Genomic DNA, 25567 nt, shown 5'->3' with positions numbered 1-25567 from the left:
AGTGAGATTTATAAAAGTTTTTAATGACTTTACTGAATCAGACAATTCTCCCTTAAATCAAAACCAACATATGGCTAAAAGTGTTCTTAAACAAAATAATATATTTTAGCTGAAAACAGTAGTTTAATAACAAATTGACAATCAGTTCTAATTTAACAATCACAGAGAGAAAAAACGTCAAATGAACAAAAAGCACTGAACATAAAATGCATGCTAGCTCCTTTACAAGTATTTGGGCCTTTCTGTTGGGGAGTTGCACAGCACTTTCAGATCTTATTTTTCATTTTAGTACCATACAGTGCCAATAAGACTCATTAGCAGTTTCTGTTCACACCAATTATTTTAGTGTACTAATCTGATTTCTCTGCTACTTGGCAACTACCTCAGTCAAGCTTCTGTTACTGACAGCTGATGCAATCTGAAGCTTTTCCAACACTACCAAGTATTTAACACTATTAAACTCTCTAAGTGGTTGGGAGGGTCCTGGAGCTATATGTGAGGGAAGGGTCACCTTGTCTCTTTGGCTGCCTCTGCTGCCAGACAATCGGATATTTCTGCAGGCTTGGATTTGTCCCAGGGGTACACATGCAGACAACATGGGGCATCCTGGACCCTACTCATCCTTGTCTGCCTGGGGTCACTCTTCCATGGGACTCCCACTTTGGAGGAGTACAACCTACTGCCTCATACAGTCCCCAATGCTAAAGATGAGATTCACTGTCCTGCAGGTACCACTGAAGAGCCCAAGGGGTATTTTTCTGGCTGAGGACAGGGGAGACAATGTCCTGAAAGCATCCGTTTCTAACAACTTTGGAAGCATTTCTTACTTGAGACCATGAAATTTCAGTGGTACCAGTATACTGTCAACCACTAGTGCACATTACCACTGCACATGTACAAAACTGGAATTCAGCAGAAAATTAGAACAGAAAGATTGGTTGATACCACAGCAAAGAATGTTATAATATTTTTTTGAAAAATAATTTCCTGAACTTTCAAAAGTGCACATATATCAAGAAATTATAATTCGGGAATAATACGTGGCATTAGAACTCTAGAGATATTTGTTATATATGTATAAGATAAGTATGTCTACATTTTAATATATACATATATACTCTACTGTGAGCTACTGCATATACATATGATAATGACATGGGTATACTCAGGTATATAGGCAGATACATAAAAGGGAAAGAAGCACAATACTGCAGCTCCACATGTTCTTCAGAACAGAAAAGATTTTTGTTCAGACTCTAATATTTCTCATGGAAATACTTTGCAAAACAGGCATGTTTTTTATTAACCTAAATACTGTTAACCTCAACAGAAAACACGCTGTTAAGAAAATTACGTGATCATACACCATTCAAAAACCCTGTGCTACACATCTGCTTAGGGACCTGTGCATTGTAACCTGCTAATGTTAAAATATCGTCCTAACTACATTTTAGAGTTATGTGTTTGTTCTGGAAAACTAATCCACAGATTCATGTTAGTTCACAGACAGCAAGTCTGAGATCCACATGACAAGCTTGATCCGGATCATATTAAAGTCAATGGAAGTTCATTGACGTCAAAGGATTTCAGATCAGAAACTAAAATAAGGTGTTACGGCATACCATTGAATAACCCTTTTGTTAGCCCTTCATTCATCTTGGTGGATGAGAGGGAGAATTGTTTTTTTCTCTTTCTTTTTCTTTCTATCTTGTGTTCTTGCTTTTTCATCCTTTCTTCTTCTGTTCTTTCCTTTCTGTTTCTGCCTCTTTTTCTCTTTTGCTCTCTTTCTCCTTTTCTTCTTTTTTTCTCATTCTTCCTTGTCTGTTTCTTCAAACCAAATGAACAACTACATTGTGAAAACTGAGTGACACCTTAATGAAAATGGCTTCTACCAGAGCTGCAGTCATTGCATTCATGAACCCTAAAATGGTACATGATTTTGAGAAACACGAAATTTGCAGGAAAGATATCCTATGCCTTCTAAGGCATGGCTCACAGGCATTTCACCATGCACCATTGCAAACTGTTGCTGTAGTCGATTTTTAATGTGGTACCAACAATCCTACTCTCTGTTGTCAATGTGTAGTATCTCACTGTTTTCGATCGTCCAAGAACCCTTAGTTCAAATTTCTACTCCTTCTATCAGAAAGTGAATATATATTCCTTCTTCTGAAATTTGTGGCTTGCTATTCATTTATATGTTGTGCTATTTGCCTTAACCACAGACAATAAACAGAGGTGTGAACCGCAGATGGTGGGGACTCGATTCTTAAAAAAATAAAAAGTTTAATTTTTCCAACTCAATTCTTTAAATATATCGGATAACAGTTAAAGACTTTGGGGGAGGGCGATATGTTTCTTTGACTTGTTTTATTGCTGATGTAAAGGACATTTTGCATCTAAACCAGGTAGGTTTTGCTTAGAATTTGAGCTCCCCTTCATAGCACACAATATTATTGCTTGAGAACAAAACAAGATCAATCCTTTGAGGTATGCAGAGTACTTCTGTTTCCAATGTGCACTGAATAGTCCTGTGATAATGATATTTTTCAGCTACATGAAATGAGTGGTGTCAGAGTCCATCAACAATCTCCCTAGCAAACTGTGAAAGACAGCACACTTCATGAACCAAGCCAGCTCCACTCTCCTCTCCCAGTTCCTCTTTTCCACCCATTTCTGCCTTCCTATTATAGCGACTTCCAATTACAGACGGTCTGTTAGAGAGACTTTCTTATACACATGTGCACACACGGTCATTGTGCCTGACAGGAGCATTCAGTTGACCATCGGATGGATACGCATTGCTGCTTTCCCTGGGTATTGATTTACCAAGTCTTTATTTGATGTATATGTTAGCAGAGTTTCTGACGCTGAACAAAGCAAATGAAGAGCATACAACCTAAAGGATTTTTTGTCTGAAACAGTTATCAGAAACATTAAATGGGTGACAAAGCCCAGGGACAGTGTTGATTCTTTTACACTAGATCTTTCAAAATGCTTACAGCTAATGTTATCCAAACATCATAAATAGTCTGTAAGTCCAGCACAGCCCAGCAACAAGAAAGAAAAGGAGAATTACAGAATCACAGCACGGCTGACGTTAGAAGGCACCTCTGGAGGGCATCTGGTCCAACTCCCCCTGCTCACACAGGGCCACTCCAAGCTGGTTGCCCAGGATCATGTCCAGACAGCTTGTGAATACCTCTGGGGATCGAGACTCCACTATCTTTCTAGGCAACCTGTGCCAGTGCTTGGTCACCATCACAGTAAAAAAGTGTTTTTTGATGTTCTGATGGAGAATCCTTTGTTTCAGTTTGCGCCCGTTGCATCTGGTCCTGTCACTGGGGACCACTGAAAAGAGAAATTAAAACCCTTTCCTAAATAGAGCACACAGTTAGAGCAAAGGTTTAGCAAAAAGACCAACTCCAGCTGAGGTACATTCCTCAGAGAGCAAAACCCAGTAATCATGCCTCTACTACACTGTACAATGGAAAGAATTGAATATTCAACTAGTTTCTCATCTGAGAGAGGGATTTCCTTCCCTGACAGCACAGGGAAGGACACCCCTATTAAGCAACTTTGTCTTAACAAAAATAATCAGCAGTTCAATACTTATTACACCACTGACCTGATCAAGACAGCTGACAAATACCACCTGTTGGTTTAGTACTCCCTCTTTCACAAGACCTGGATGCACAGGGTCTGGTAGGCATCCCATATACCTTTCCTGTGCACCTGATGTCCTGTTATACTTTCTCTTCATTTGGAGATGCAATAAGAGTATTACTGAAAATAAAAATCAGCTCACTGTTAAAACTGTCAAAATATTCCCTAGAAGAACCACATGTGTTATGACAACCAAAGGTCCTAATTTATTACACTTGTTTTATCTGGGGAATTTGATTTTCCTTCTTTCTGAAACTGTTTCATATGCTTTCAATAGTTGAGGAATATTTTTCTTCCTCTGCAAAAGTAAATTAATAAATAAATGCATTGTAATTTTTCAAGCAATGTTAACAGCTTCTCATTGGAGATTTACAGAGCCAAACAGTAAGTGTGCACTGTAGTGATTTCTGTAATATTTTATACCATAAGAAGCAACACCGAATGACACACAGTTATTTTTGCAACATGACAGAAGAAAAGACAGTGGTATCTTTTGTGGAAACACTGCTAGAGCTATAATTATAGCACTCTTTCTCAGTTCTTATGATGCAAATCAGGGTTTTTTTCAGTCTAAGCATATAATAGTAGACTGGCATGGGCACACCTTGCCTTCATTGAAATTGGTTGGAGTTGTGTTATCAACATCAACAGAAGCAGAAATAGCTCAAATACGGCTAGCTAGTGAGCATCTCTATGGCATAATCTAAATCCTAACTGATGTCAAGCGTTGTGCTACCATTAATCAAACACCCTTGGACGGAAATTCTCAGGCTGCAAAGCAGAAGAGCTCAGACACTAAGGGCTGAATTTCTCTGTAGTAATGCATGTCCAAGAGAAGTGTATATTTAAACCAGATCCATAGGCCTCATGAAATCCTCACCAATTCCAAGCAAAATTTTATTTTTTATGCAATCCTGACATTATACTCCATTATTCAATGTAAACAGGGGCCAAAGATATTTCAAATGATGAAAACATTAGCTTTGAGATACAGAGTGGATCTTGCAGACCTTGTTCAGGTGTTTGTGTTGTACCCCTGGTGATTTCCAGGTCCAGGAAGGCTTCTCAGCACAGATGTGGCACAGTGCGACCCCGTACTGATGCCTTCCTGCAGCTTTGCACCCAGCGTAACAAGCATTTCCAGATCCCCGAGAGCAGTGCCGAGGCACAGCCGGGCACCCCATGGAACAGTGAGGCAGGATGAATGACAGTGCCCTCCCTGCTGGATATACAAGCGGTCTGGCACTGCCAGGCATCGTTCCCTGCCACACTCAGGTTTCAGGACTGCGGCAAAAGTACACCCAAGCTGGCTCCCCACAGAACAGGCTCCAGACACTGACGGTTAGAATAATCTTTGGTTTTATATTAAAGAACGTTCCTCTTAGTTAGCAGCAGGTAAGTTGTTTACATTTAGACCTTTACGCTCACATAAGCATTAATCTGTTTTTTGCTGGTCCAAACAAATTACTGAATGCAGTCAAAGAATAATAATATTTTGACCTTCTGTATTCATCTTACAACTGATAAAATTAACATTCTTGGCATTCAAAGCAGTCTCCTTTCTGTGCATTTCTAAGTGCAAATTTACAGAGGAGTAAAAAATATCCGTATCATAAACAGCACTTATTCCAGTAGGGTATGCAGTTACAAAAACTTTATTTTGAACAGCCATGGAATGACACTATACTTCTGAAAATGTGAGTAGGTACACTGCTTTTTCTATCCTCTTTCAGAGGCTCAGCTGTCTGACAATTCTGTATGCTTCAACAGTATTGAATATCTAAACTGCTATGTTTCAAAACTCACCTGTTTAGGTTTTTTCGATAACTGCCTCTGTGAAGAAACAAATATTCTCCTCATCATCTCTTGCAATGCATTAAGCTTGGATTCTCTTGTTATCCTTAACACTTGCAGTATTTAAACTTCTTGAAGATTGGAACTGTAATCCTATGGAAAGATAGTTGTTTGATTTCCATATTGGTATACTACAGAAGGACGAAAAAAGAAAGGACATTATGGCTACAGAACAGTGAAGTCTAAGATCCTTAAAGGTGTTCCTCTCCTTGGAGCTGTTCTTAGCTGCTTTTGAGACATCTTCTATCAAATACATTGATGCCTAGAAAGTAGGTACCCCTAATTCAAACCACATGTCTTAACTTCTAGCTGCTCTCATGATCTCATCTCTCAACCATCATGTGAGCCTGTGTATTGTGCAATCCTCCCCTTCATTTTCAGTCCTGTCTTGTTTAACAAAAGAGCTCTTTTGTACTGTGTTTTTCCACTATACATAGGAATATAAATATTAATTTCTCACTTTCTTTATCTGTAATTGCATTTCACTTCAGAAATAATATTTCCAAAGGTGCCTCCAAAAGACAGTTAAAAAATGTATGGTGCATTAATTATAGTAAATTGAAACCACTGCATATATTGAATACAGCATCCTGTAATTTTTGTTCATTAATTCTCTACCATTGTGTCCAATTGCATCTACTACCTACGCAAACCTCTGAAGGCCTTGAACATAAATACATAAATAAATCCTATTTATTTGAAGAGAAGCAAATAATATCTTGCAGTAGAAAGGCTCCTGTTTACACTTCACTGCAGATTTTTCTTCAAAAAGTCAAGAGTATCTGTACATCTTCAACATGAAGCCAAGAAACTCACCTACATACCTGAAGAATGTGCACAGACACAAGTCACAAAGGAAAGAACCACACGGGTTGAAACATAAGAATAAATTGTTTCAAGGTAGTGCTTCATACTTTCACTCATGCTTGGGAAGGGCATATGGCTTCAAAGCTGAAAATGTGTGAAAATACATGATGAACCTTCTCACCATCACTCTTCAAATCCTTTCCTAAAACTGTTCTCTGCCTTGCTTACAAAATTTTAAAATCAGTTAGCCTGATAAAGTGCTGATTCTACTGCATATTGTGTCAGAAATTATTATTAATATTGCATTTTACTTGTGAGAAAATCCTCCATTTTGACTGACACCTGGTCAGTGATGTACTGGACAACGAGGCACTACAACAGTGTAAAAGTGGATGTGTTGGCATGCATGATAGAACATTAATAAGTTAGAAATAATGTTTGTGTATTACTAACAACATCAAGCCAGGTTCTTACACATTTTCTCTACTCACTTGGGGAAGCATATCACTCCATGATTATGTCTATTGGTTACAATAACGGAAGATTTTAAATCTGTTCTCAACGGAAAATACAGTTCAGCTGTAAGGGATAAAGTAAGGATTGCATATACAAACATATTTGTACATAATAAAAGGTACAGGTATCATTTGCCTGATCACTTTGCTGAAGTCTTCCATTACTTTTCTCCTTCTTTATTCTGTTCTTTAATCAGTTAGCTCCAGAGGTAGAAACCATGTCATTGGTCAGAAAGGACCTCATATACTTAAGGTGCTTTTGAAATCTCAGTAAGGACTAAGCATGCTCTTACGACTCTTATTATCAGCAGGTATTAATTTAATTTTAAACAGTAACAGGTGAATATTTCCGTCTCCAGGCAGTAAACCACTATGAGTTTAGAGTAACAGAGAAATCCTGATTTCATATTTCATGAACAGTTGGCAATCACAGGTTTTGAGTTTTATTATTTGAGCAGGCAATTTATTCTGAGTTTTAATTCTCTCTTGATTGAACCTTCTTTCTGGTGATTAGATTTGTATGCACTAAGCTGGAAAATAATTTCAGTGACAGATGTTCCTTTTCTTTCACCCACCACGAAACTCTTCCATATGGAGGTCAGTTAGAAGCCTATTCACCATTCAAAAGTCACTGGATTTTGCAAAGCAGATGTAAAGCAACATTTAGTAGTGCCTAGAGCTGGCTATGGCTCCTTGCAAGGGGAGAATTTCACCCACAAATCTTTGTACATTGTGTTCTGCTGGTAAATCAATACTGAGACTGAACAAATAATAGTTATACTGCTGAGTGAGGTGTTTTCAGCATCTTTGGACTGGAATTAAAGTGTTCCCCAAGTGGATGTAAAATACATAGCAAGTTTAACAAGCTTCTTACATTGTCTCTTAAATTCTCCGTGGCTCAGTGTGAAAATCTATTTGAGTGATTTCAGATAGCTTAAAAGAGAGCTCTAGCCTCCTACTTCATATCTGTGCTAACATCATCATCCACCATGTTCAGGAAATGATTATTTTGCAAGGGGATACTTTCTTTTTACGGATAAGAAAAATATTTGCTGTCTGGGATAATAAAGCTTTATCAGGAGGAAGAAGATAAAATTATTTTTCTATCAGGACACTCAGTAATTCTTCCACTTAGCTTGATTCTGGTTAGTTTAACTTCTAATGGCAAGATACCTCCTAATTTAATGATGCTGGATCAAAACTGTGAGAAATCTTTACCAAAACAGTGTTGAATCCCTAGACAAAACACTAACAACATCTTAGTCAGTTGCTAGTGCATATCCAGAAAATCTATTCTTTGGAAGAATTTTCACCCCCAGATCTCAGCACTGTCTACACTGGATTTATGCAGCTACTGATAGCAAAGTGTGCAAGTAATTGGAGGCTGACCAAAGGTTGCTTTTACTCTATAATGTTGTGTTAACCATCTGCTGAGTGCCAGCTATATAGATGTTTTGCTGGTATACTTCCTGCTGACATCAGAGTATATCCCAAAGCTATATTATTAAATGCATGGTACGACAGCTTTCACCTGATAGGAATCTATACCTCATCTTGATAGGGGCTGAACACTGAGTTAAAAGAAATGACCTCCAGTGTTAAAAATACGCCGTTTCCTTTGTCTACCTAGGTCCCACTCTGAGCAAAAAAATCCACCAGCCATCTAATTCTACTGCTTTCATGTCTTGGGTGCCCAGTCCTATTGAGTGGCAGGGTGCTGCTGTAAGATGAGAGTTCCTTCAAATCCTCCTGACGCAAAGAAGCACTTGACAGCATCAGTCCCCAGCTAAAATTGTTCAAATCAGGCAGCATGGACTCTTGACAAAAAAAAAAAAAAACAAACACACACCCACATAAATTATTATTAAAATCAGCAGTATGTGGTAAGGACCTGAGAGCAAGGTTTCACCCTTGGAAGCTGTAAGAAACTAGTAATTAGATTTCCAGGTCTTACTGATGCTTTACGGGTTTCTCAATTTGAAAGAGTGTAACTAACCAGTAAATGATCTGCTGTGGTCTCAGAAAGCAAACCAAATCAACATGTGCAGGATTTAGACCATTTCCATAAATACATTTAAAACCAAAACTGACGGCAGTTTTCAAACAGGTCTTGAGCAAAAAAAATTTTGAGGGCCTGTACAATCTCTCCAGCTGATATCTTCTCCATATGTGCCTGAACAGCACACCAGCCAAGAAGCTCTCCGAGAGCTCAAGCCGCTCTGACGGAATCTCACAGTGCACTGCTCAACTGGATGGAGAGCTCAGCTAAAATTCCTGGCTAGGAAATGCATCACTTAAAAACAAACATGGTCCAGGAAAAAAGTCATGGAAAACATTGAAAACAGTCATATGGCAATGCGAGATGTCAGCAAACATCCTCTTTTTTAAACCAAAAAAGCTGAAAGTCAGCATGATTGAGTGTATCATGCTTGCTTTCTTATCAGAATTTTACTTTTTCTGACCATTTATGTGAAAAAGCACCACATAAAATTAAAAAAAACCAACAAACACCAAGCCTTCTCTCACTGCACTAAATTGCTAAATCAACTGCAAATCAAGCATTGAATGCACTCCTAAGCCAGGACACCATCAAGTTTCTATGTTCAGGAATCACAGTCATACTGAATTGGGCATTCCAGAAATGAGGGAACTTTGCTTTACTTAAGTGGGTTGCTAATGGTCCCCATATCCCACGGTAAGAATTTAAAATTACTTACCTACAATACATGCATTTTAAAGAAAAATAGCCTTGGGAAATTCATTACCGCACACAACTTGATCCACAGCAAACCTCACATTCCTACTCTTAACTAGAGCAACCTCAGAATGAGCCTGCAGAAAGCACCAGAGGAGTACATATGTCACAAATAATACGTTTCCCTCCCTGTGCCAAGCAATTTTCTCCATTCTTGAAAGCTGCTCTGTTGTCCACATAGTATTACTCTGGCAAGCCAAAGGACCCTCCACCGACATCTGCAGAGCTATTCCCGTCATCCTGCTGGGAGTTGGCTTTTGTGTCATGAAGTTCCCAATGGAGCAAGCACAGGTGCCTCCAGCACCAGCTTGCCCTTCTGTGTCCCGCTGGGGCTGAGTCCCCACGTGCTGATGAGGACAAGACGCCAACAGAAAGGACAGCGTAAAGGAAATGCTCTGCTCTGCATTTTTACAAGGAATCATGGCCCCACGGGTTGTGCTTCCAGGATCTGGCCATTCCCACCGTACAGGCTGCCAGGAGCAGCATGTGCCTTCCTCACCCCAGAGAGGCAACTCTTCACACCTCCCAGCACCTCCCAAACGGCTCCGCATGCTGCCTGAAGTGGAAGGAGGAGCTGATAACATACAACCATTAATTGCTATGCACATGATTTATTCAGGTCCTTCCAAATCTGAGATCAAAGCAGACCACCATCTTTGACTGCTCAGGGAGGGAAAAACAGCTGGCTATGCTGCACAGGTTAACTGGGACGGGCCCGGGCTTGTGTCAGCAGCAGTCGGTGGCTCCCGCTCTTCTCCTCCAGCTCTGAAGAAAACCACTGTGGCTTAGCCCATGTTGAAGCACACACTAAAAAGTGTGTATTAGCATGTCTGTACTGCGCAGTAGGGTGTGACTGTGCAGAAACTCTGCGCTATTGCTGATCCGAGCCAGGATCTCACAGCTGAGAGGTCCCTCCACAAGTCTTGCTAGCTTGGGAGCACTTCCAGATAAAAACAGCTATGCAGCTTTTAGGGCTGAACTGGCTCACTTGAAGTGCAATCCCCAGCTCTTCTACTTTACATTGTTGCTCTTCCCTTTTATTCATTTATTTGAAGTTAACATTAAATGGGAACAGGAGAGAACATGAAAGGGCAATTCCACCAACCAAACAGATGCCTAGGAAATATGTAAAAGGCATGTTGCATTAACGTACAGGTCATGCAGCTTCAAAAGCAAGTAATGAACATCACTAATTCTATTTTATCATCTTTTAGGCAATTTGAGATTCTCCTTTTTGCTTACTAATTTATTCTGACCATTACACTATTCAGGTGAATTTAAACCAGATGCAGGTTGCTGGGGTTTTGTCTTTTTATATCTGTTGTTCAGCTGCTGTACTTGGCTAACAAGAGTTGCTTTTGTTAAGAATTTTTGCTGCAAGACTTTTAAAGATCAGAAGACATCTAATTCCTTAACCCAAAAATCTCTCAGGTTTATCAGGATCTCTTTTTACTTTATCAGATTAAATCTGGAGTGATTTTTCATTAAGACCGCGGTTATAAGTAACACTACGCTCCTAAAACAGATCTGTTCTGTCTTAAAACATTGCTAAAGGCATAGCTTAAAGCTTACAGGACTTGGGGGCTTAACGCTTTCCCTGACAGTCGCTGCCTGCACCTTCATCCACAGGATTGATTTGACATGAAACGATCCTGCTGGGTTCAGCCAACAGCCACGGCTTTCTCTGGGAAACAAATGGTGACCCAGGGGAGAGGTTTAAGAAGCAGGGCTATAATGCAGGCAGCTGTAGCCAAGGGACCATGGGGCAGGAGAGAATTGTTTTCTCCAGCACTACTTCGGATCCACTCTTATGGAAGATGTCCGCAGCCTGTGCATGGGGACATGCAGGTGCCGCGGTCCTGTGTCCTGGCAAGCACGCTGGGGAGTGCCATGCTGCCTCAGGAATGGAAGCCCTGAGCCTGGGGACCTATGCCTGCACACTCAGAGCATCAGAAAGACACAGAGAAATCCTCACAAGAACCAGAAAAAAATTAGCCAAAAATATTTGTTGTGGAAAATTCTGGAAAGCAAAGTTTTCCAGTTTTGGCTTTAGGGTTTATTTGGATCAGAGCGTTTTTAGATATGGTGAGCTTGGGCCTTTTGAGCAAAAAAAACCTTTTAAGTTTGAAAAGCAATGAAGAAATAAAAACATTTTCATTTCCAAAGTAAAGCCATTTTTCCTCCTCAAAAATGTCTGACTAAAAATGTTACATATATTGTCCTTCCCTGAAGTGAAAGAAACAGTGGATGCCTGCAGAGACCCCTCCCTTTGACGTTGTGTTGGCACAGGAAGGAGGGTCTGAATTGCCATGGGTATGGGCATGGGTAAGAACAACACCACGAAAAAAGAGATGTTTAGTCAGGCAAAGAGGCTGGAGAGCATTTTAGAAGTACTCCTGCGTACTTCCCTATTCTCACTCTTCCTTATGCATCCATTATTGACCACTGACCAAATGAACTGGCCCACAGCAGCTGTTCCCATACTGTTATTTATAACACATGGTTCTGCCACCTGTACAGAAAACAACAATAACTCCACTGTAAAGCTGTAAAGGCTATGTGGCTTTTTATCTAATGCTTTACCCCTCCTTCAAATGTTCCATGGAGAAGTATTGGGCGAGAAAGTCCAAGGTGTCAGAGGCTTCAACACAGACATACATAGATGCAGCATCACTGATTTTGTGTGGTAGCTGCATAAAGCCATTGCCAACAGAACAGAAATGAAGACGGGCAAGCCTTCCTCCCAGAACCATCAATTTTCAGCCACGCACCACGGGAGTACCACGTGTCCTTGCTTTCATCTTCCCCTTGCCTTTTGGCCGCTCCAGCACAGGAATGCCAACAACGAAGCTTTACAAGAGACGACAGCCCACACAGCATGTTAATTTTGAATGATGGTAGGACCTACAGATGACTCCACAGGCGATGGTGCATTCAAAAACAGATTTAGAAGTGGTCATAAGCAAGTGGTCGCTGCCTGTGACATGTCACACAATGCTAGTTTCTAATGGCCATGAATTCTTTATATCATTTCTACTTGGTTTCTCTTCATAAAGTTCTCAGACAGGTTTTTAATTTACAGCTCCAGGTGGAATTTGTTCTTGAAGATCCTATTTTTTACTGTTAACTGAAAAATCTGTTTAAAACTTTGCACGAAATCTAATAAGAAAGTGGAACACATATAGGTTTGGAGTAAGCGAGAACTTGGTTAACACGGGATAATTATTCCTGTGTCATTATGAAATTAATGTTATTGTTCTCGCAACTGAAAAACACCCTCTGAATAAAAGTAATAAAGTATTTCACATTTTGACCCAGATGTAGAACATCTTACAGCAGCTAGTAAATTCAAAGTTAAAGCATGTAGTGGTATATACTCCACTTTTTCACCCATAAGTACACACGTATGACTCCCACATGTATTGCATACCCTTACACATGCGCCATAAAGCAGCCTGTGCCTCTCTGTGGATGCCCATACTACTAGGCACTACAAACATCCGCACGACTACTGTGAAAAACGTAGGGGCTGAGAAAGGGCAAAAGGAAAGCAGAACTAAGTTTGTAAGAACTAAGCTGAGGATGGTAGCTGTTACTTGGTTATTTCCATTAGTTAAGTTGTATAAGCAGCAGACTTTTTCCAGTTTAACATAATTATGTACTTGCAGAAGTTGTTGTTGTTGTTTTTAATTGTCTGTGGATGCCTTTAATACTATTAGGAGGATAGCTCCAGTCTTTAAAAAGGAAATTAAGATTGTGAAATTTTGCATGACTGGGAGTGAGTATACTGTTGTTCTACAACTGGAACTCACAGAAAAGAGTTCAACAATGGTGAAATTTACTGTATTATAATTAAATTCTCAGTGGAAAAATAAATGCATCCCAATGGAGGTGTCTTGATTTGCATCAGATGGTGATGTGACTCTAATAGCATATTAGAGTCATAAAATGATATTTAGGACCCTTAAAAATCTTCATGACAGAGCTCAGATTAAGCATCATAATTTCGTGAATTGTTTCTGAACATATTTTAATCATTATAGATGCTTCAGAGTACTCCAAAATAAAAGCATAATCACTTGTTCTCATTTGAAAGTGATTTAGGATACAAGTTTAATAAAGCTATCACCACTGCAAAGCCATTTCACTATTTCTAACTGAGTACGCAGAGTAGTGACAGCATTGGTAGTAGAGACATCAAGGTATCAGCTGTGTATTCTTAATTTAATGGGTTTTTGTTGTTTGAATTATGGTGTTTGAATGTTGTGACTGAATAGAATAATTCTAACACAAATTCCCAGCAAACCCTGCTTGATTCCTCCCGTCAGCTACCAGACTCCACATCTGGCTCGTGTCCGCTAGCTTAAGGTGGTGGGAATAGTAGACTCAGGTCAAGCAGATCAGTTAGTATATTCCTCTTTTCTAAAATCTGTTAAATCAGTCCAGCTTCCTAAAAATATCAGCTGAACGAGGTACTGTCTTTTAAAGCTGCTTGTAGTGTCATACTGAGAAGGAAGAAGGTCAGTTGTTAATGGCTATCAAAGACTCAAAAAAAGCTTACGGTGACAATTTTGACAGAAAATGAAACAGCTTTCTGGCACAAGAAAGAAAAGTGGTTTGGGAAAAGTGAACAAGGCATTAGTTAAACCACACAGAAGACACTCATGTACATGCCCCTCCAGAGACTAGCTGAGGTGTTTTAATGAAGTATAGTTCTGAATATCCCAAATTTTCCAAGAGATGGGTGGAGCTGGATAAGTGTTCAGTTCAAACCTTTACTGGCAGAGGGAAGAGAAGAAAAGACCATTTTGTACCAGATGAATGAAGTGAATTTTATAGCTTCAATTGATAATTATAATGAGTTTGCAGTGTTGAATACAATCAAAGGCATCTGCAGTTTGTAACCACTCCAGATGAATATTTTTATTTTTGTGCTTTGTCACTTGGACAATTTGCTTGTACCTCACCTGTCCACTTCTCTCATGTACTATATAGTTTCCTTATAAGACCACTTTCCTAATCCCCTCTGTATATTTTTACTGTAAGCTCTGTTCTACATAAAGACCACCTATACCTTGCTAACCACACTTTCTTGAGCTGTTTCTTAAAGAAAGAAAAACCTTGTTTATCTTATGTAAGTCTGTAAGCATAGCTGTACGTGTGTTTTCCAACCTGTGAAAGCCTGAAGACAGTGCTCCACTGTACAGGTGTAATTAAGAAGGTGTCCTTTCCCCACAATGGAAAACTGACACTGTGCAAAGATTCAAAGCTCATTTGCTTCTTTTTCCAGCTTTTAAAATTGCAACCTTGGGAGACCGAACTGCCTGAATAGTGGGAAGGAAAACATGATCTTTTTAACCCTCCCAGTCACCGGTCTGAGTCTAGGTATGGCCAGTAGTAATCCAAAGCCATCTAGTAGCTGTTCAGAAACCTGCGTGCCATGAATTAGTGGCCACGTGCCAGGCACTGATTTGGCATCGCTCAGCAGTGGTCCCTGAAGGACAAAGTGATGGCACATTGATGAGGAAATACGAGAAGCTTGTTCAACTGCAGGACCTGCTCTGTGGATAAACAGAGTACTTCACATTTGCAGCCTTGAAGTTTGGATCTTCTCACAGGCAGGCATTTTTTCAGATGTGGTAATCAGTGTGAATGTGGGCATTTTTACCATGTCTACCCAAGCATTTTGCTTCTCTCTGTTGTCTCGCACATGGATCAGAGTGAGTTTAAAGGCACCCCCTTGACCCACCCACAGCACAGTCTTTCCAGAGCTATCCCACCGCTGAGTGTGACTCTAACTCTAACTTGGCTTCTGAATTAGATTAAAATAACCAAACAGGCATGCTTTTCAACCTATTTCCAGTCTAAGGATACATGCATGTGCCATTTGACTGCTTTGGTAATGCAATGTAGAGGCAGCCAGCCCCCCTGGGTGATGCAAGGAGACACCTTCATCTCCACTTTGCTGACAGGAAGCTGAGGCATGAAGAAATCAAGGCCCAGACCCACAGGGATTCCAACACTAATGGTTGTTAGGTGCCTCCTGCTTGTGACAAGCTAGCCTGAGGTTTTTTCTGCACCTCCCGCCCTGGCAGTAGCCATGCTTCTGTCCCCAGCTGCCCTCCCCTCCCCTTGCCAAAGGCTGACACCCGCTCGGGTCTGCCAGAATAACAGCATGTATAACCCCGGGCTGGCAAAGACTTGCGGTTTACAGCACTGAAGGTCAAGGAGATCAACTCAGAGAGCAGTTATCCTGGCAGAGCAGTGGTGATGCCTTTGAGGTCTGTGGGTGAAGTCACCACTGCAACACCTGCAGCAAACCTGGCCCGCCAAGGGCTTTCTCTTCCTCCCTCGCCCTCCCCCTGGGATGCCCTGGTGCTTGGAGATTCACCCGGGCTTAAGCCTCACACTCCATGGTCACAGAGGAGAACGTGGAAGAGTATGGGACATAATCCTGGCCCTCCTAAACCCCAGGCCAACGTCCCTCCTTCTGCTCGTAATAGTAAGAGGCAGTGGAGAAATCTACTGATCTGCTGCTAATCTCAGACAAGCCTCATCCAAACCACATGATACTGGCTCTCACTTCACAAAAATCTTCCAGCCGAGAAAAAGCGAGGCTTCTCTGAGCAGCATTTACAGTCACAAACTGTGCGGTTTCTTGTAGGTGGAGGCAATGTCAAACACTTGGCTCGGCACACTGCGTTTCTGCTCTTCCCAAGCACTCGCAGCAAGCACCTCGGGAAAGGGAGAACACCCGGCACTAATGATGTGACTGCACTGGCTGAGGGGGACACGCACACCCACACGCACAAAATCATTTCTAGGGTACGCGGATTCTCCCTTGTAGCTTCCTATGCTTTTGTGTCAAACATGGCAGCTATGATCTCTCCCTGCTTGCAGTGGCAAAACATCAGAAGTCACACACACAGATTCTTGGACAGAAAGTGAATTTATGTCTCGTTGCCAGTCTCATTAGAAACCAGTAATAAGTATTCCAAGACTTCTGCAGTCCCTGCAGCCTCTCTCCAACAGCTTTCCTTTCTGTTACAGCTCAAGCGAACAACTGCCCTGCTCAAAGGTCACAGAGGGAAGTCAGTGAAAGAACTGGAATTCAAATCCAGGTCTCTTAAATCCCAAACTGACTATAAATCTATAATTTATTCTATGTAGCAAAAATGTTATGCATCTTATTTTATTATTTGGAAGTAGGGCATTCTGTTTTTTATATTTCATCATAGGCATCAGTTCCATAAATACTTTCTGCATGTGAGTAATCCTACGCAGCATCTGAAGTCAGACTACTAAAACACATGTCTGCAATATCAGGGCCTAGATTTATTTTCAGTCATTCTTGTAAGAAATTATTTAGCTTCCAAATAGCTAAGCCACACCTCTGAAGGTTTTTCGTAGAATTATAGAATCATAGAAACATTTGAGTTGGAAGGGACCTTTGGAGGTCGTCTAGCCCAACGCGCCTGCAGTGAGCAGGGAGATCTTCAACCAGACCACATTGCTCAGAACCCCATTCAACCTGGCCTTGAGCATTTCAAGGGATGGGGTATCTACCACCTCTCTGGGCAACATGTTCCAGGGTTTCACCACCTTCATCCTAAAAAATGTCTTCCTTACCGCCAGTCTAAATCTACCCTCTTTTAGTTTAAAACCATTACCCCTCATCCTATCAATTTTAGGAGGAAACTTAGAGGTTTGCCAGAGCCTGGGTACATACCTGCCGTCTTTTCTTTTCAAAGTCCCCCAACATGTACTGTTAAAGCAATGGTATATCATACCCACAGAAACTGAATGAAAATTGTCAGAAACACAAATGTATGGATCAGTGATATCACGAAACACTAATTAAACAAATGTAAATTCCTCTTTGCAACTGCTACTGAACTATACCACTTTTTTCAGCTGTCACCATTTGTTACGCTTGCTGGACTAGACTTAGAAGGTGGACTGTCGTGGGAGAGCAAATTACCTGCAATTCGATCAACAGAATGAGCACACAGCAACAGCAAGCCTTGATTATGGCATAAAGTTTCATCATAAATAACAAAGAGTGAGTAACTTAGCTACAGGTCAGCAAACTGGATCAAACCCAAGCAATTTCTGAGATGGTTTGACATCTGGCTGTTCGCAGTCCTGCAGTGCCATCTGCAGCCTCCTGGTCATAGTCAGATTTCTAAATCACCAGGCTCACATTGACCTTAGCAACCGCATAGTCCCTGTAAACAATGGGCATGTTCAATGGCAGGCAGATGTTTTTTTCATCAAATATTATATTAAAATAATCAAAATATTCCTGTTTTTCAAGATGATGTTTGTTCTTTTTCCAGCCTTTGTTTATTTTCTATTTTATCTCACTTCTCTGCTGTCTTTGCTAATTGAAACTGAATGCGAGATCCGAAACATAACGCATCTGATATCCCAGAAAGTTTTCAATATGCTGATAAAAAAGAGTGTTTTAGAAGTCACATAGAATGTCTTTGCTACATATGGAAATTACTTTTTAATTTGTGTCATTATAGTTACAGCATTAAAACAGAGTTATAACAGAATATATCCCCTAACATCTACAGCCAGAGAAATATAAACAGCATTTCTTGTATGCAGAAGTTGCCTGGACTCTAAAGAACACGTTATAGCATACTCTTGCAGTAGAGATGCCTGTCTCTGTTCCAGGTTACGGAAGCAGATCAGCTAACATTGCACTGGGTTATTACCCAGCAGGGACACTGGCACATGGCTGAACGTAACAAGGTACTGTGGCTTAGCAAGCTACCACACACCAGTAGTAAGCAGCCACAGCTGATCATGAGCCTTCGTGAAACTTCTCCCAGTCTACAAGGTAAAACAACAGCCCTTAGGGATTGTTGAAAACAATGAGTTTAACCCAGGTGTGCTCCAGGTGATACCTCCTGGATATGGACACCATCTCCTCTGACATGCAGAAATTTAGTAAGATGTGGTAACTAGTTCATATGACTGATCCCTTTGGTTCTTTTTGAATGAATTTATCTTTGCTGATGACTGTAAAGAAAAGAATCAGCATGGTGTTTGAAGGAACGGAGTCACTGCTAGGTCAGGAATCCTACAGGATAATCATAACGATCTTTTCCCAGTGAAAGAAAAAGGTCCTGGATTAAGAAGAGAAGACAGGCATGAAAAAGTGGAAAGAACTAACTGTCTTATAGTAATAAGATAAATTGAGAACATCCACTGGTTGTCAAAGAGCAAATGAGGGACCTCAGAACATCAAGTCTGCCTTGAAGGGAGCAGCTCAGCTGCACCATTTACCATAGCCCCTCTAAGACCCGGTGTAACACAAGCATAAGTCAGAACTGCTAGAAGCTGAGTGACTAGCGGGTGCCTTGACACTGGTTTTTCACACCTTGTCCCTCCATTGCTGGGAGGTGACACGTCAGTCAGTAGGTATCAACCATGGTGTATGTGCATGCTGCAAAGAAGGCTGCTGCTCTTGAGGAGGTGCGAGGCACTGGGTGCAGGACTCCGCGGCAGTGCCGGGAACACCGAGCTGGTGGGGCACGGGGCTGTCTGAGCAGGCCATCCTTTCCCAAACCAGGGTTTAGGCATGCTGCTGGAAGCTCAGGGGGATACCGGCTGCTAGGTAGGTAGGATGCCACACACTATCAGTGGTATCTCACCTCCGTGTAAGGCAGCAGCTCTCATCTCTCGCTGTGTTCAGAAGTCAGCAGGGCAAGAAGCCGTGAGCTACCATCCTGCACAGATGCCCATCTTGAGCTGCTGCAACACGAAGCTCCTGGCCCTGCCTCTGCCCTGCTGCTTAGTATTCAAAATCCACCCACGCACGGCCTGGAGAACTCACACTTCTGGCGCTAACCCCTGCTCTACAGCAAATTTTCGAAGTAAATTGTTTCAGTATTGCTAGTATAATATAAGGATTTGATAGGCTTTGATCTGAAATAAAGAATGAGCCTGAAAAGATTCATAGTCTCAAGAACTTTACTCAGGGCGATTGTCATGTTCTGGAAGATTTAGCACTGTCTCAATAGCAGCCCATGGGCCAGATCCTGCCTTCTGGACACTTGTAGCTACAGCCCTCGTGATGCAAATGGGGAGTAGCTACTTGGTCAGTTTTATCTTAAGAGCCAAATATTTCTTCCCGCACCTGCTCAAATAACAGTGCTTAGTACTAGGCTCAGGAGTCTCTTACGAGACAGGCGTTGAGCTAGAGGCATACCTCACACAGGCACACGGCCAGCAAAACCATTACATCAAGGAAATCAGCAAGAAGGATTCCAAAACTGGGATCCAGCCCCGTAGCTGTTGAGGTTGGGCACCCTGAACTGAGCACTTGCAGTTCCACAGATACCAATGACACAAAAAATACGCACATTTAATTGCTGGAGCAAAGGTCTTAGGGAATGCATGTGGAAATTTAAATTGTACCACAGGGATGAAATAGGGAAACAGGGAGAAAAAGTGACCCGTGACTTGTCTAATACCTAATGCTCTTACTGCACAAACTGCTTCATAGAAATGGTATGTAATAGTACAACTAATCCCTACTGCCCGTATGTGTCCTTACAAGTGTTAGCATAGTAAAAGGGTAGCGAAAACATCAAGATCAAGGACACATCAGTATTAAAAACTAATATAAACAGAGGTAAGTTATAGTCTCCAACATTGTTTTTTGTCTTCAATACAGTGCCCTGTGTGTCACTGCAAAGAGAAAGGAGGTTTATGCCTATGAGGGAAAAAGTGCAGGACAAATTGTAGAGTCAAATGAAAAGATTATGTTACCAGAGATATTAAAGTTAAAAATGATACTTCATGAATCAGTGTGCAGGACTGTGGTTGAATTTTCATGTAGCCAGACTGACATCTTGTGGCTTGTGCAGAACACTTAAACATGCACCTGGGGGGAATTAACTTGTAAATCGTTACAGCATGGTAAAATATTTTTTTCAGCAGAACGGTATGTAGCTCCCCCGGTGTATTAGTCATTGCAGTCATGAAGTTCATATATAAATGTTCATTTCAGTTCCTGCTTTTCTATGTACTTGTTAGCCCCGTCTCCATTTGTAAGTCTCAGTCTAATAGTAGAGTTGCATTTAAAACCAGTCACTCAAAAAAGTGTTTAAGAGTAAACATTGCAAAATTGGCTCACCATTCAGAAAATTTTACAGATTACTAGTAAATGTGTGTCCTAGTTACTCTTCTTCATTTTCAATGTCAGGGTGAAAGTTTATGAAACACAAAAATGGCCCTTTTTGCTCAGCTGACAGATACCCCTATTTCAGTATCTAGTGACCAGCAGTAACTGCTTATGGAAGAACACGAATATAGTTTGGCCCATATAGAATCATAGAATTGTTCGAGCTGGGAGGGACCTTAAAGATCATCTCATTCCAAACCCCTGCCATGGGCAGGGACACCTTCCACCAGACCAGGTTGCTCAGAGCTCCATCCAGCCTGGCCTTGAACACTGCCACGGAGGGGGCAGTCACAGCTTCTCTGGGCAACCTGTGCCAGGGCCTCACCACCCACAGAGTAAAGAATTTCTTCCTTATATCTAATCTAAATCTACCCTCTTTCAGCTTGAAAACATTTCCCCTTGTCCTATCTCTACATGCCCTTGCAAAAAGTCCCTCTCCAGCTTTCTTGCAGGACCCCTTCAGGTACAGAAATGGTGCAATAAGGTCTCCTCACAGCCTTCTCTTCTCCAGGCTGAACAGCGCCAACTCTCTCAGCCTTTCCTCATAGGAGAGGTGTTCCAGCCCTCAGATCATTTTTGTGGCCTCCTCTAGGCCCGCTCCAGCATGTCCATGTCTTTCCTGTGCTGTGGGCTCCAGATCTCACTGATCTTCACTTCTCTAGTCTTAATGGGACACCATCCTCACACCAGTTTTAATCCACCCTGACTGCCAAGAACATAAGCTCTTTTCTCTTTTTCAGCCTGTAAGGCAGAGTGGGGAGATCAAGCACGATGTTGGAGCAAGGGCAAGGAAAGACTGCTGGTGATCTGTACAAGAAAGGCTAGATAAAAGAGTATGTGCAGGGACAGTGGAAGGGCACATGTGCCATGGGTAGCTGGCACAGATCTTCAAGCTACTGGCAGCCAAGTCAGCAGCACATGAAGCCTCCTAACCCTACTGACATCAGGGCTGCGGAGCCTAGGCACAGTGCTGAGTTAGGGGCTTGGAGCTATGTCCTCTCCCGTCAGCCACCCAATACTAAGGTGACTCAAGATGAGCTCTGTGATCTTTGTATCACACTCCACTTCATGATGTAGGCTTACTCCAAGCCACCATTAGAGGTCAAGCCCATTGGATCTCTTCAAGGGCAATGGGCAAGGAAGATTTAGGTGATGGGTTTAAATAAAATAGTAAAAGTGGAAAGTGAGGAAAACAAAACCTGCCAGAAGAAAAGCCAGCCATCCTCTCTTCCTTGCTTTTGATGGCTCCATGAAGGAAAAAGAAGCTCTCAGGGCCACAGAGTCGAGTTAAAGCTCTGCACTGACACTCAACACAGCGCTGGATGTCCTGGTATCTGCAATGTGAATTCATTCAGAAATGGAGAAAAACTGCGCCTCCCTATTATGAATAGTTTACAGTTGCTAATACCATAAATACTGTGTACTTTAGGAAAGAGTCCTCCAAAGAACGATTCAAAGCAAGAGCATACCTAAAGCTGTGAAGTATCCAGAGTCATCATCTCCGTCTCTGTCCACAGAGGATGGCAAAGCAGCTGAGAAAGACCTGTCTCCTAGCCCAGGGCACTTGGGTGACTGCCCGGAACCCCCGGGCAAGTATGTCCACTCTGTGTGCCCAGGCATACCCCGCGCCCAGGGGCTGGAAGCTAGGTGTGGGTGTAGTCCCCTGGTGACAAGGGACACAAGCAGAATGCTCTGCCAATAAAAGCTGGATTTTTTCCTCTCTATTTTTAATGTGAGAGAATAGAAAGTGAGGAATTCATGTCACGGTGATAAAAGACTTATTTCTGAGGGCAGAGTGGAGCCACATGCCCAAGTAGATCAAACGACTTCAGCTGAAGTTACTGAGAATTAGCAGCCCCAGCTGGACTTGAGAAATAAACTCGGCTGAGCCTGTCCCACACAGCTCCACTCATGTACCTCAAACACAGCCTGGATGCAATGTCCTTGCTGTCCCAGCTGGGATCTGCTTTTCATCAACAGCTGACATTCACACCAAATTGTAGAGTTTAATATTTACCCCTAAAGCCTGCTAATAAAAATGGACTGGGAACTATTTGGTTACAGTTACTAAGGCATCAATAGGCAAGAGTGGGAGTTCACATCTCCACGCCTCAGGCTGTTCCCATCCTCCCTGACACGCTGCTCCCAAGCCACTTGTCCCTTCCTTCGCACTTTAAACTAACTATGTCTAAAACATCCAAAGTCCTCTCACAGGAAGAGCAAAGGGTGGGAAAGATGCTCCCCAACATAAATATGCTCCTTCAGCATATTCCCTTCTTTTTATCACAAGGTGACCCCACCTTCCGGCCACGAAAGGGGGGGAATAGTTAAAAGCAGGGCATTTCAAAGCAGAGGTGGAGGGCTGTGGGGTGAGGGGGACACCATGTCGTCCTCGTGAGCTCTCCCAGCTCTGCTCCTCAGTTTCCCCCCACCTGAGACCATGCCTGCTGGGCACTTGTTTTCCCATTGCCTTTAAAACCAAGTATAATAGAGGTAAGAGGACCAGCTCATTCCATTTCTTATTTTCCATTTATCTTGATAACAGGCCCTTAAAGTACAAGCATTGTGTAAAGACTGAGAGATCCGCCTGTCACTATCACTAGGCCATGGGCAGCATCTGCAATACAGACACCCGCATAGATGGGAAGTGTTTGCTCTCCCAGTCTGCCAAGCCAACACCTTTCACGACTGGTAACAACCGCAGAAAATAACTATGAGCCCTGACAGTGCAATTAACAACTGATTTCAGGACGATTTGGTTCCCATAACAGCAGCTGGCGCACCGGTACGTGGTTAGACAAATCCTCCCCACAGGCCTTCACCGCTCACCGTGTCCAGAGGTACCAAATGACCGCAGACAGCATCAGCTCATCGTTAACGATGGTTGCAAGAAATTCTTGAGATGTTAACCAAGTATAGGGATGTACATATCGTATGTATTGAGATCTCTAAACTTCTTCAAAAGCGGAGCAGCCACCCCAGCCACAGCTGTCAGCACTGGTGCTTCTGAAGCCAAGACCAGGTCGCACACACGACACGTGGGCTTGAAGTTGCCATAGGTCAGTTTTAAATGGGACAGATACTCTTGAAGTGTTATTGAAGCTGCTAGGAGCTATGGATGTAAGCACAGCAGGGTTTTCAGGGTGAGGCAATAACTACTGTTAGACAAACTGATAAAACTGGAATAAACAGGCAAGCTCTGAGGCACCATAGCTGAGACTCTTCTGAGCCAAAAGGGGCTTGTGGGCACCAAAGCTTGCCCAGTTTTTCCCACCTTTGTGAACAAGCCCAATGGAGGACCACACTCTCCCTGGAGACCTTCCCTCAATTAGGGGAGACCATCACAGCAACATGATTACTGTTAGTGGCAGCACCACAACAACTCAAGACCTTCCCTAGGTCTGGAAAACCAGACAAGCTGGCAGACACGCAAGCTTGTTTTCAGAACGATGACAACAAAAAAGGCTTCTGCCTGTCTTCCTCTTGCAGTGTTTTCAGTTACTGTAACAGGGAATAGGACCTCTCACCACAGGCACCATCTTGCCTAACTAGGCCAGTTTGTGGTAAAGCTTTGTCTTCTTCAGCTCCCTTGATAAATATTACAGCACCATGTGGTACAGATCATAATTTTTAAATGTCCAAACCCATACTATAATTATCTGCAAAAAGACAATGCTATTGAGAAGTGGCCTCGTCAGCAAAGTCAGTGTCTGTACTTTCTCCAGTAGGCAAACCAGTCCAAGGAAGAGGACAAAGTATGGTAAATTTGAATTTGGCAAACGCAGACTTTCAGGGCTTCATGAAGATGTTTAGACAGGCTTTGCAGGCTCTGAGAAGTAAGCTCATGGCTGCAATGTCTTATACTTGTCATGTCCAATTCTTGTACAGTGTTGTGCAATTGTCTAAGTGAATTACAAGTTTCCTTTGTGATACCATGAGCTGTACTGGTCAGCCTAAGGGAGAGCCTGCTGGGTTTTTGATCAATGAATCATCTGACCAGGTGAGGCTACCCTCTTTCTTTTACTATAAACCTGTACAGATTTTGGCGTACATGGAATTGCAGAACCTATTCTCAGATTGGTTCTGGAGTAGCCAAAAGGCAAAATGAGGATCTTCAACTTCCCCCAGTGCCAAAATACTACATGTTCTTGGGAAGATCAGCAGCCAGCATCACCCTCATGCAGCTGAAGGAAATCCTTTCAGGGCTGTATCCTTTACAAGCAAAGCTCCAGGGGTCAGACCCAGCCTCCTCTATGCTCCCCAGGTAAGTGGCATCAGTATTTGTTGGAGCAGGTTTTCAGCAGCATACACATGGAGTTAATTACACAGCCCACATTGCCATTAATAACAGCCAAGCACCTAATCCTCCACATGCAGCACGCTGAATACGTTACCCTATGAAACTGCAGCTTCACAGTTATTGTACTGCAGTTTATGTAGTTTCCCTTATGCTGCGCTGAATGGATTTTCACTCTGTGTCCAGGAGCATTCCAGTCCCTCCAGTAGCAAACAATAAATGAATCTTAGGAGGCTCTGCTGTACTTAGGAGGCTCTGGTGAACCAATCAAAAGAGGCAATTTATTTCTGAACTTGGCACTAGGCACAGCATGCCTTGTAAATGTCAATTTGTGTATGTGTGAGCATCTGACACTACTCAGCAGCACATGGCTGGGGCCAAGAATTTGACTAATTCTGGCTGATTTTCAAGCCTAAAAATATTCTCTTTTATCAATATCCATTTTTTGTGCTTATTTGCATGCTAAGAAA

The 25567-nt window shown here is 42.1% G+C and overlaps 1 long non-coding RNA gene across 2 annotated transcripts; it reads right to left on the bottom strand.

Moving 5' to 3' along the window:
• Nucleotides 1-25294, bottom strand: LOC142365664 (uncharacterized). 2 transcript variants are annotated; one of them, XR_012766563.1, is made up of 3 exons: nucleotides 25195-25294; nucleotides 5473-5651; nucleotides 1-3351 (listed from the first exon to the last, which is right to left on the bottom strand). It is a non-coding gene; the product is annotated as an uncharacterized LOC142365664 (long non-coding RNA). The 2 variants fall into 2 exon arrangements; XR_012766542.1 differs by having other exon boundaries at nucleotides 5473-5613.
• Between the last annotated feature and the right edge of the window lie 273 nt (nucleotides 25295-25567).

This window comes from Opisthocomus hoazin, chromosome 1 (genome assembly GCF_030867145.1).
Source record: "Opisthocomus hoazin isolate bOpiHoa1 chromosome 1, bOpiHoa1.hap1, whole genome shotgun sequence".
Lineage (NCBI taxonomy): Eukaryota > Metazoa > Chordata > Aves > Opisthocomiformes > Opisthocomidae > Opisthocomus > Opisthocomus hoazin.
This window is presented reverse-complemented; position numbering and strand designations above follow the sequence as displayed.